This window comes from Lycium barbarum, chromosome 4 (genome assembly GCF_019175385.1).
Source record: "Lycium barbarum isolate Lr01 chromosome 4, ASM1917538v2, whole genome shotgun sequence".
NCBI lineage: Eukaryota > Viridiplantae > Streptophyta > Magnoliopsida > Solanales > Solanaceae > Lycium > Lycium barbarum.
In genome coordinates this window covers 17,620,526-17,631,171 of record NC_083340.1, presented here as the reverse complement: position 1 = coordinate 17,631,171, position 10,646 = coordinate 17,620,526, and the positions used below count along the sequence as shown (strand labels likewise).

General features: G+C 32.8%; 1 long non-coding RNA gene and 2 other non-coding genes across 3 annotated transcripts; all 3 read right to left on the bottom strand.

Annotated features, from left to right (window-relative positions):
* Positions 1–628: 628 nt before the first annotated feature.
* LOC132638879 (small nucleolar RNA SNORD96 family) lies at positions 629–720 on the bottom strand. Its single transcript, XR_009581940.1, has one exon. It is a non-coding gene; the product is annotated as a small nucleolar RNA SNORD96 family (small nucleolar RNA).
* A 268-nt stretch (positions 721–988) lies between these two features.
* Positions 989–1,158, bottom strand: LOC132639040 (small nucleolar RNA snoR143). Its single transcript, XR_009582086.1, has one exon. It is a non-coding gene; the product is annotated as a small nucleolar RNA snoR143 (small nucleolar RNA).
* A 3,608-nt stretch (positions 1,159–4,766) lies between these two features.
* LOC132638242 (uncharacterized) lies at positions 4,767–5,320 on the bottom strand. The gene is made up of 3 exons (XR_009581638.1): positions 5,212–5,320; positions 4,909–5,130; positions 4,767–4,832 (listed from the first exon to the last, which is right to left on the bottom strand). It is a non-coding gene; the product is annotated as an uncharacterized LOC132638242 (long non-coding RNA).
* Positions 5,321–10,646: the final 5,326 nt, after the last annotated feature.

Below are 10,646 nucleotides of genomic sequence, written 5' to 3'. Positions count from 1 at the left end.
CTTTCTCTATTGTTCGTCTAAGTCTAGAGATGTAGTTCATTCCTTTTCTAAACCACATTTAATGAAAAAAATATAGAATGTGCATCTCATGGTCTGTCCCAAATGGTAATTGCAGAGATTCTGCTACCCAAGGCGATAGGATATGAGATCGCCCCTTTCGGAATAAGCAGCAGAATTATCAAAAGATAATCATCTGCCCACTCAACAAAAGGTGCTTGCTTTGTGATGATTTTTCCACTTTGGGTCATACAAGTATCACATAAAACTTGCCCCAATTCAATGAAAATCATCACATTAAAAATAATAATAACCAAACAATACAAAACCCAAATACTGATTAAATTAAATTCTGAGTATATAAGCCACAATAGGATAGTCTTCACTTGTTAAATTCAAGAAAAGACTTGAAAGACACGGTGGCTAAATAAATATAGCTTAGGTTTATTGTTAAGTACTGTTGATAAATTATCTAAACAGCACTTGACCGTCCATAAGCACAACACCCCTTTAAACTCCAAAGATTATAATTTTTTATAAGATCCTAAACTGCAAGTCAAAAATCCTATAATCCTAATATTAAAAACCATAAAGCACCTGCAGAATTAAAGCTATTTAAGCAATTATAAAATGGCCTCAGAATTGCAGAATTAACAGCAAGGCCTATGGGCCATTCAGTCCCGAAAGATGGTGTTCTTTTTAAATAGATTTCATCACAGGCCAATAAATAATTACAAATTTTATGATAGAAACTATTGGAATATATTTCTCATGGCCAATCCCAAGATATAATTGCAGAGACTCTGCTCAACAAGGCAATAGGATATGAAAACACCCTCTTCGGATTAAAAAAAAAATCAACAAAAAGGGCTTGTTTTTGTGATGATTTTATACAAATGGGTCATGCAAGTATAGCATAAAAACTCGCCCCAATTAAAAAGTGAACCATCACAATACATAATAAATTAAACATAGTTAAAAAAGAAGAGAGAAATGTGAGATGAATTTAGTAGACAAGTACCATAAAAGGGAACTTATCTGTGGATTCATCTCAACGGTTGTCTGGCCGCCACTGATTAAAAATCAGTATTTTCTCTTTGCACAAACGCTCAAGGCTAAGCTATTTCAATATTTTTTAGCATAACCTTTATACGGGTGCAGTTTACTGTATTGCATGAAAAGAAAAAACTATTGGGGAGATGGGGAGTCATTGATTTGTGTGGGGAGAGGAGAAGTTTTTTAGATTTGGGAAGGGGACTGAGGATGGAAACCCTAGAATGATGAATGTAGAAGGGGAAGACGGAGATTTATATAGAGTTTTGTTTCTACTTTCTAGTGATCCAATGGGCCTAATTGTAAGATTATTGGATTTGGGCTGATACACTAGAATGGGAATATTTGCACGTCTTTAATTTTTGTAAAATTTTCACAAACAACAATCTTTTAACTCCTTCTAACAACTTATAACTACATGTACAACATTTACAATTCGTAACAAGAGGACCTATATTTAGCTAGTAGATGCGTCGACTTAAATATAGGATAAATATAACGAAAATACACACGCTGAGAAAACTGAAAGTGTTATATTTATGGAAACAAAATCTATTCCAATTTAAATTAAAATCAGTTTTTAATGTTCCCTGATTCACGTAAATATCCTCCCATTCTATATCTGATCTCATATCTCATTCAAACAGCTAACAAATTCAAAAAAAAATGAATTCAAAAAGTACATTTATATTTTTAACTTAAAAATTTGAATTCAAAAAGTACGCAAATATTTTCATCTGTTGAAATATCGAATTCAAGTTGAGTTCATAATTGAGGTAACAACGTTTTCACTGCAACTTTTTTATTTTTTTTATTTTTTTGAAATTTTGAAAAATATATGAAAAATATATCTAAAATATAGTCAACATAAGCCAGAATAAGTAATATTGAACATAATAATCAAAAATACAATTAAAATATAGCAAAAATATAGTCATAATTGAGGTAACAACGTTTTGGCTGCAACTTTTTTCCTTTTTTTCTGAAATTTTTCTAAATATAGTCAAAATATATCTGAAATATAGTCAACAAAAACCAGAATAAGTAATATTGAGCATAATAATCAAAATACAATTAAAAATATAGCCAAAATATATATGAAAAACAACTATTAAAATATCAATCCAAAACATTAGGAATTGAAAATTCGGGTTCTATACCTCTAGTCCTCATCGGATTAGAAGCTTTTTTAGCCATTTCACTTGAATCTAACAAAAAACAACCAAGAACAACAATGATAACTAATTATTTAGAGTTGCATTGCTGATTCAAACGGAAAAAAAAAACGAAAATATAAATATAAGTTAAATACATGGTGAAATGTAAAAATCAATATAGAATCTTACCTTTTTTGGAAATGAGATTTGAATTATGAGTGAAATTAATGAGTAGTTAATTATAAATAAAGAAGTTGAACTATTGTAAAAATGATTTAAAATTGGAGGAAATTAAGGGATATTGGGCATAATGGCGTGTATTTAGGGGGGGATAGGAGAGAGGGACCTTTTTTTTTGCTTGAATTTAGGGGTGTGGGAAGTTATCACGTGAGTGGTAAAAAAATGATAGTTGTAGGAAGTAAACATGTTATATTTTAGCTACTAAATATAATTGGCCAAAGTCATAGATAGACCCTCAAATTTGTCCATATTTTCCACTTGGACCCCTCAACCGAGCCGCGTACCATATGAACCCTTCAAGACAGCCTTTATTGTGCCACTTTGACTCGTCGGTCCAGCTTGGCACAACGCGTGCAGAGGACGAAATTTTCACGCGTGAGGCTCATTAAACAGTCCGAGCTGGACAAAAATAACGGTCAAATGGACCCAGCAACGTATATATTTGCCCCACCCACTTTTAAATATACCATCTTCTTCCCAATTCATAATATTAAACCCTAAATACTCTAAAACCATTGCTGCTCCAATTTTTTTTAATTTTCAGTCAAAGTAATTGTTGCTCCAATTTTTTTTATAATCTATCTCTCTTGTTTGCTTTTAATCTTGCTTCAACAATGGCTAACACTTCAAGAATCGAATTTTGCTGATGTGGGCGTATTTGCGAATTGAAAATTTCATGGAGTCCAAATAATCCCGGAAGGAGTTTTTTTCGTGCCCAATTGATGAGGTAAGCGTATACTTGTTATGGGTTATTTCATTACTTAATTCTTCCTCGTAATTGATTCATAAAGCTTTTTCTTTTTATTCTTTGAAGGCTAGAGGTGGATGTAATTACTTCAATTGGTACGAACCAAGGCATCCCGAGCAAGCAAATAAAGTCATTTATGGGTTGTTGAAGAGGGTTAAAGCTTTTGAGGAAGAAAAGGCTCATGCAAGACGAACTCGGAAGAAGTTGGTGTTTGGTGTAGTGTTGTTGTTTACAATTTGGTTCCAGTTTTAGAATTGTACTCGTTGATGTTTAGTTTTAGTAATTATAGTAGGATAAATTGCAGTAATTATAATTAGTTTTAGTAATTATAGTTTTAGTTTTAGTAATTATATTAGTAATTTTATTAATTATGGACAGTTTAAGGGACTGTTTTAGGGACTCACAAAGTTGGCCAAATTTTGTGATTTTGTGTAATTGTATATGGCCACACTTTTATGAATCGAATGAATATATATTTGGATACTAACATAAATCAAAACCATACGTCATTAAGTAAACGAAAACAAAACAAAATAAACTTCATTTTTCATAAATAGAAAGAGATGACCTAATCAACATCTATGATCTTCGGCTCCTCCACTTTAGTAACAATGAAGTAGAGGCGATCCTCTAGATAACAAACTTGAAAACGCAACTCATCCCCTTACCTTAGACCTTTTGCATCAACAAACTCTTTCCATCCATTGTTGAGGCGCGTCTTTCGACTGATCTTGTATTTCATTTTGAAAGTGGTTGTGTCGTATAAAACAACGGGTTCTTTGTCAACTTGTGGAAGAACATCCATAGTTGGAAGAATCTACACAAACAAGTAGTATTAAAAGCAATAACAAAACAATGGTAAACAAAAGCTAAAAAAAAGGACTTACGAAATCATCGTTTTGTATATAGGATTTGGTCAATGTTTTCTCAAACCAACCAATAGTGTAATGTTGGATATGTGGCATTTTGTTTGAGAGACTATGAGTGAATTCGTTTGTGTGCTTGTTGGATAGTAAAATGGAAGACTAGGGAGGTAATTTATATAGGGATAATACATCATTCAATTACTCCAACTGATTCAACCATTCCATTACTCCAACTAACTCATTCAACCATTCAATTACTCCAGCATTCATTGAACCATTCAATCATTCAATTACTCCAATTAATTCATTCAACCATTCAATTAATCTTCATTTAACCATTCAATTAATTCATTCAACCCCCATCCAACTACCATTTAACTAATCAAAAAAATAGTTACATTTAATAGAAGTACTCGGCTAGCCATCAAAATAACAGTTACATGCAAAATAACAGTTTCATGCAAAGGACATAAAACACATAAAAATACTTGGCTAAAACTGCCAAATTGTTTCACAATACATTCATAACTAAATTGTTTGAACAAACATTCAGGATTTCCAAATTGGCTTCTTTTTTGCTTCTGGTTGGGTAGAAGGCTTGTTGGTGGTTATATTTCTCCTGTTTCTAGACTGCTGCTGTAGCTGTGTGGTTGTGACAGCACTTTTACCTTTGAACTTCAGACCAGGAGGTTTAAATCCAATATCAATGTTGACTGCACTGGTGTCCCTCATAGTCTCGTGCCTCACAACTCTCTCACTTGAACTACCAGGCTGCAATTGACACAAAAATAAATTAGATTAACTTAACAAAGTGGTAAATGCTAGATTGTAAACATTGAATCCTTACATTAATGACAGTTCTTCCAGTTGTTGGGTTTATGTAGCATCCAAGGCCTGCATTTTTAGGCCTTTTCTGTGCAGAACTTGATTGACCACTTCCTCTACCCCTTTTCAACCCAACTGATTCACCACTTCCTGTAGGCCTTTTCTGTGCAGAGCTTTATTCACCACTTCCTATAGGCCTTTTCTGTGCAGAGCTTGATTGACCACTTCCTCTACCACTTCCACCCTAGAAGTAAAATCAAATGTTAGGAGCAGTTCTTAATAATAAGGTGTTAAAACTAAAATAAATCAACAAATAAACGCATACCTTTGTTACTGGACAAGACTTTTTGTTATGGCCTAGTTGGTGACATGTTGAACATGTCATCTGCACACCTTTCTTGGACAGCTTGTCATACTTCTTTTTTGGTTCATCTTTATCCTTTCTTCTTTTTTTCTTTGGTCTGCCAGGCATTGCTTTTGGTGTTGGAGGTTCAATCTTCATGTTATTAGTCTTAGGCCACATTTTCATGTTGGGCAGTGGGTCAAGAAAGTATGAATATGCCTTCATAAATGTCTCTTTTCTATACCAATGTTCCACATGATTATATGGTTCATCCCCTAGATGGTAGAATGCACATATTGCATGTTGGCAGGGGATTCCTCTTAACTGCCACAGCCTACAAGTGCATGTTTTGTTCCACAAGTGTACAATGAACCTGTATTCATATTCCTTGATCTCAAACCCTTCTAGCCCATTCCACAACACTTCACATTTGTTAGACAACTTCTTGTTTTCTTTGAACATCACCCTTGCCACAGATGAAATATCAGTAATCCATGTCTCAACAAATCTTCTCATTTCAACATGCCTAGTCATTACTTTATGCCTAATCTCTTCTAGCATGGTAATTATAGACTTATGCCCAGCTTCTAATATCCAGGAATTAAAGGTCTCACACATATTGTTTTCAACTACATCACACTTAGAGTGTTCCTTAAAATAGGCTCTACACCAGTGCTCTTTGTTGAATTGCAATAAATCTTCACAGATGTCTTTTCCAAGTTTATCTAAATTTGCAAGTTCTTCTCTCAACTTTACCTCAAATGATGCTTTAGAGACCCTCCAGAATTGTTTTCTTCTTTCTTCACATTTCCAATCTTTCTGCCAATTAGCCCATATGTGTCTAGCACAATTCCTATGCCCAGCAAAAGATCTAGAAGTGTGCTCAACAATCCCTATAATACCACACAACAAGTACAGTTAGTATATATGCCAAAAAAAACAAGGTTAACAATGCAAAAAAGTTAATAAAATTACCTTTTGCATGTCTGACATTACTGTAATTCCATCTCCAATTCCCAACCCCAAATCATTGATTAAGTTCTGAATAAACCATGTCCATGACTCTTTTGACTCATTGTCAATGACAACCCGAGCAATGGGAAACATCTGCCGATTCTCATTTTTTCCTACAGCCACCAGAAGTTCACCCTTACATGCACCTTTTAGGAAGCAACCAGCAAACCCAATAATTTTCCTGCATCCCTCCAACCAGCCCCTTTTCATTGCATCAAAACAAACATAAAAATACTTAAACAAGTTCACTCCAGGCTGACTTTCTCTGTCTGTTTTCACTATGCAAGTGTTACCAGGATTACTCAAAATGTTTGTTCTGCATAATCACAAAGTCTTGCAAACTCCTCCCTCCAATCCCCCATAAACTTATTAAGCACTATTTGTTTTGCCCTATGACATATAGTTCTACCAACATACAATCCTAACTAGTCTCTAACCAAGTCCTGAATTTTCCAAATTCTAATAGTAGGTTGAGAAGTGATCCTATCCCTAAATCTGTTGGATATGAACTTAGCATTGCACATCTTATTCTTGTTAAGTGGAGTGCACTTGTGAATTGGATGGTAAGTTTTCACCATAAAATCCCCTGATTTTTTATCAACACTAGCATACAACCTCCAATTACAAATCTTGGACTTACACCTACACCTCACTTTCTTCTGCTCATTTGGTTTAAGTTTCAATTGAACATGGTATTCAACAACATAATTAGCTACTGCCTTTCTAAATACTTCAGCATTCTCAAATACCATGCCTAGCTCAAAAATACTAATCACACAATCCGGATCATACCTTAATTTGTTGCTCTTCCTTCTACTTGGCAAGTCAACACCAGGTTCAGCATCCACATCCAGCTCATCATCTGAATCTTCACTATACTCTTCAGCAGAACTATCAATATACTGCTCATCCCCTGCTAAGCATCCATTGTATTTGGAGGCCTTGTTCTTTCCAATATCTTCAAAGCCTCTATCTATTTTTTCCTCACATAGGGGAATATCAGCAGTGACAGCAGGTTCCTTTCTCCTTGGTATTTGCTTCTTCAGTTTACTTCTCCTTTCATTCCTTAAAGAAACCACAGCTATTATTTCAAAAGCTCGGAAATTCTTAACTCTTCATCAGCTTCACTATCATCTTCATCTGGTATTTTATCCAAATCTGACTCACTACTAGCCAAAAATGAGTCTCCATCATCAGTTTGTTCATCATTCAATTCCTCTTCAACTTCAACAGTTGACCCTCTCTCTTCAACATTAGGAACATTTACAGACCCTCTCTCTTCAACAGTAGAAACATTTACAGACCCTCTCTCTTCAACCTCTTCTCTTTCTTTAGGGTTTTCTATGTTTTCTCCAGCCCCAATATTTATATCACTATCAATTGTTGCCCTAGATGCATCATTTACCTCTAATCCACAAATAAGTCCAGTAGGGCCCCCATCTTCCACCACCTCAGGTTTTCACACACATGTGAAATATAAAAATGTAACACATCACCAACTTTCAAACCACTCACAATATTTAACAATTCTCCATCAGTCATCACTTGGACGAAAGTTTTACTTATTAAGTCAAAGTAAAGGAAACCACCCACTAAATTATATCCAATTTTTTTTGTATAAAACAGTAGATCGAATAAAGAGAAATGGTCTTTATCAATATCAGCAATTACAACATCCTTCTCATCAACATATATGGGGTTAGGGCCCATTGTAAAGTTACCACCATGGTGAAAATGGACCCCAATAATATCTGACATATCTAGTATTTAATAATGTCAATCGTTTTAAAAAATCCTAATTTTTCACAGAATAACAACAATACCATCCACTAAATATTTTGACAATAATAAAAGGCTAAAGCAAAAGTTACCTTCTTAAACAAATGGAATGAACAAAATGCACAGAAAAACCTTCAAAACCCACAGAAAAACTATGACTCCAACACACAAAATCAAACAGCTGAAAAGTAGGCAATGTAAGCTATGCCAAGTAAATTTTACTTAATTATAAGTCCTAAACTGTTGCTACCGTTAAAAGTAGGCAATATTTCTTTATGTTTATATTTTTTTTCTAATAAACTTCAATAACTAAGCAAAAACAAAACTTCAATTCACTATGAAATATTTTTGGGCCCTACAATTTTGGGAGCCTAAAACAAAGGTTTTGCTAGCCTTCCCTTAAGTTATCTCGGCCAAAAAGACCTTACATAATATAGTTTCTTTAACTATTATGTCAGAACATGTGTGTATCATGTCACTTTAAGCAAGTCATCTAAAGTTCGTTTTACACGTGTAATAACAATTTTTTAAAATCATTTATACTACTATTCTTGTATTTTACTTGTGATCTAGAGTACCATAATTGTTATATTGGAAGGCAATGATATAAATATAACCTTATCTATACTGTCGCACCTGTCATTTATTTGTGATTTCAAATAGCGCAATCTCTATTATGAAACTTAATGACATAAGTAACTGTAATTTAGAAATGAAGGCTGAAACCGTTATAAATTTTTTTTAGCTAAAGAAAATAAAAAATAAAAAAAATCACCCACTAATTTATAAGATGCTCATATTTTCAATAAAATTAGTACAAATCAGAACATATAAGTTACTTTTATTTTTTAACTTGCCAAAATAGTGTCATTGTAGTAAAGATGTCAAAAAGTTTTCATTTGCCCAAAGCAAATCTGTAGAGCATAGCCCAAGGGCAAAACAATCAAAAGCTGCATGCACTTCCTAAAAGATAACCCAAATAAACCTCAAATATGATAAGCAGAAAAATCAAAATACCAAAAATACCCATAAACAAATCTGGAAATCCTAAACCTATCCAAAAAAGTAGGGTTTCTTTTCCTCTCCCTAATCATAAATTGCGTCTTCTCTTTCATTCCTTCTCCTGCAGAGGGAGGAAACAATCTCTTTCTCTGTAAAAAAGCTCATCACTTTGTATAAACAATTTTATTTTGGTAATAAATTGATTGCTTTCTAATTTTATTTTATTTTATTTTACTAGCCAAAATAATGCTAGGATATACAATTATGTCAAAATCTTTCATTGGCCCAAATGCAAAGCATTAAACCATAGCCCATGGATAAAATAGTCAAGAGGAGCATATATTTCATTAAAGGCACCCAAATAAACCTAAATATAGTGAACACGAAAAGTCAAATTACCAACATATTCTCACACTAAACTCGAAATCCCAAACCTATTCTAAAATGGGTTTCTTTCTCTCTCTCTCTCTCTTCCTTTTTATAAACGGTCGTCTTCATATTCCATTCCTTCCTTCTCTTAGTCGAGAGAGAAAACAACTTTTTCTCTATTAAAAAAAATTCATTTCTAGCTCTAAAAAGCTCATCCATTGATATATATTTCTATCTGAGTTTTTTTCACTGTATTGATACAATACAAATTTGGATACAACACAAATTTGTATTTTCAAACCTTATATCCTATTACAAGTGTGATTCACACCAATTAGCAAATAATATTGCATATGTTACCTGTTTCAGTTGGAAAAAGTTATTGTATTCATGGATTTCAGTTAGGATGAGATATTGTACGCGCGCGGATGTATGTATTTTGCTACATTTTGAAACCAAAGTGCTACTATATTTTGGGGAAAAAATCATGCTATATTTTGTAAAAATAGACATTAATAGCGCATTTATGAAATTTTTCCATATTTAAATTAGTAAGATCTTATTCAAGTTAATAAGTTGTTTGTCATGTGTTTGCAATGTATTCTTAGATCTTGTTGTAAAAAATATTGTTTACTAATATAAAAATTTGAGTAATTTAATCACAGGTCCTAAAATATTACTACGATTAAAAGTAGACAGTCTTTCTTTCTTTTTATAAAGGTTCGGTTATATTTTTTTGTTTTTCTATAAATTTCAATATTTTCTAAGCAAAAATAATGTAAAAATTTCACGGGCACTACATGTGGTTGCGCTCATCTAATATACCTACTTTTAAACAATATATACATGATACCCAGTATTAAATAATTTTCGACAAAAATGTTTCTTCTCCGCTTTTTTTTTATTTTTTCTTCTTCTTCTTCTTCTTCTTCTTCTTCTTCTTCTTAGTTGTTGTACTGTAGTATTTTTTTTTCCAGAATTTATAGCAATTAAAAAACATAACGCTCTAAAGAAGTGGCTCTTAGATTTCAAATATAAAAAAGTGAATTTAAATTAAATGAGTCTTGAAAACAATGTCAAATCACCATTATTGCAAAATAAGCTTGTTTGATTTATTGTTATTTTGACAAATTGATGATTGAGGTTTGTTATTTATGATATATGAAATTTTTGTTTCAAACTTGAGCTTATTTGGAGTAGATTTTAATGTTAAATTGTTGAAATTTGAAGAACGAATTTTTATTCCTGGGCAA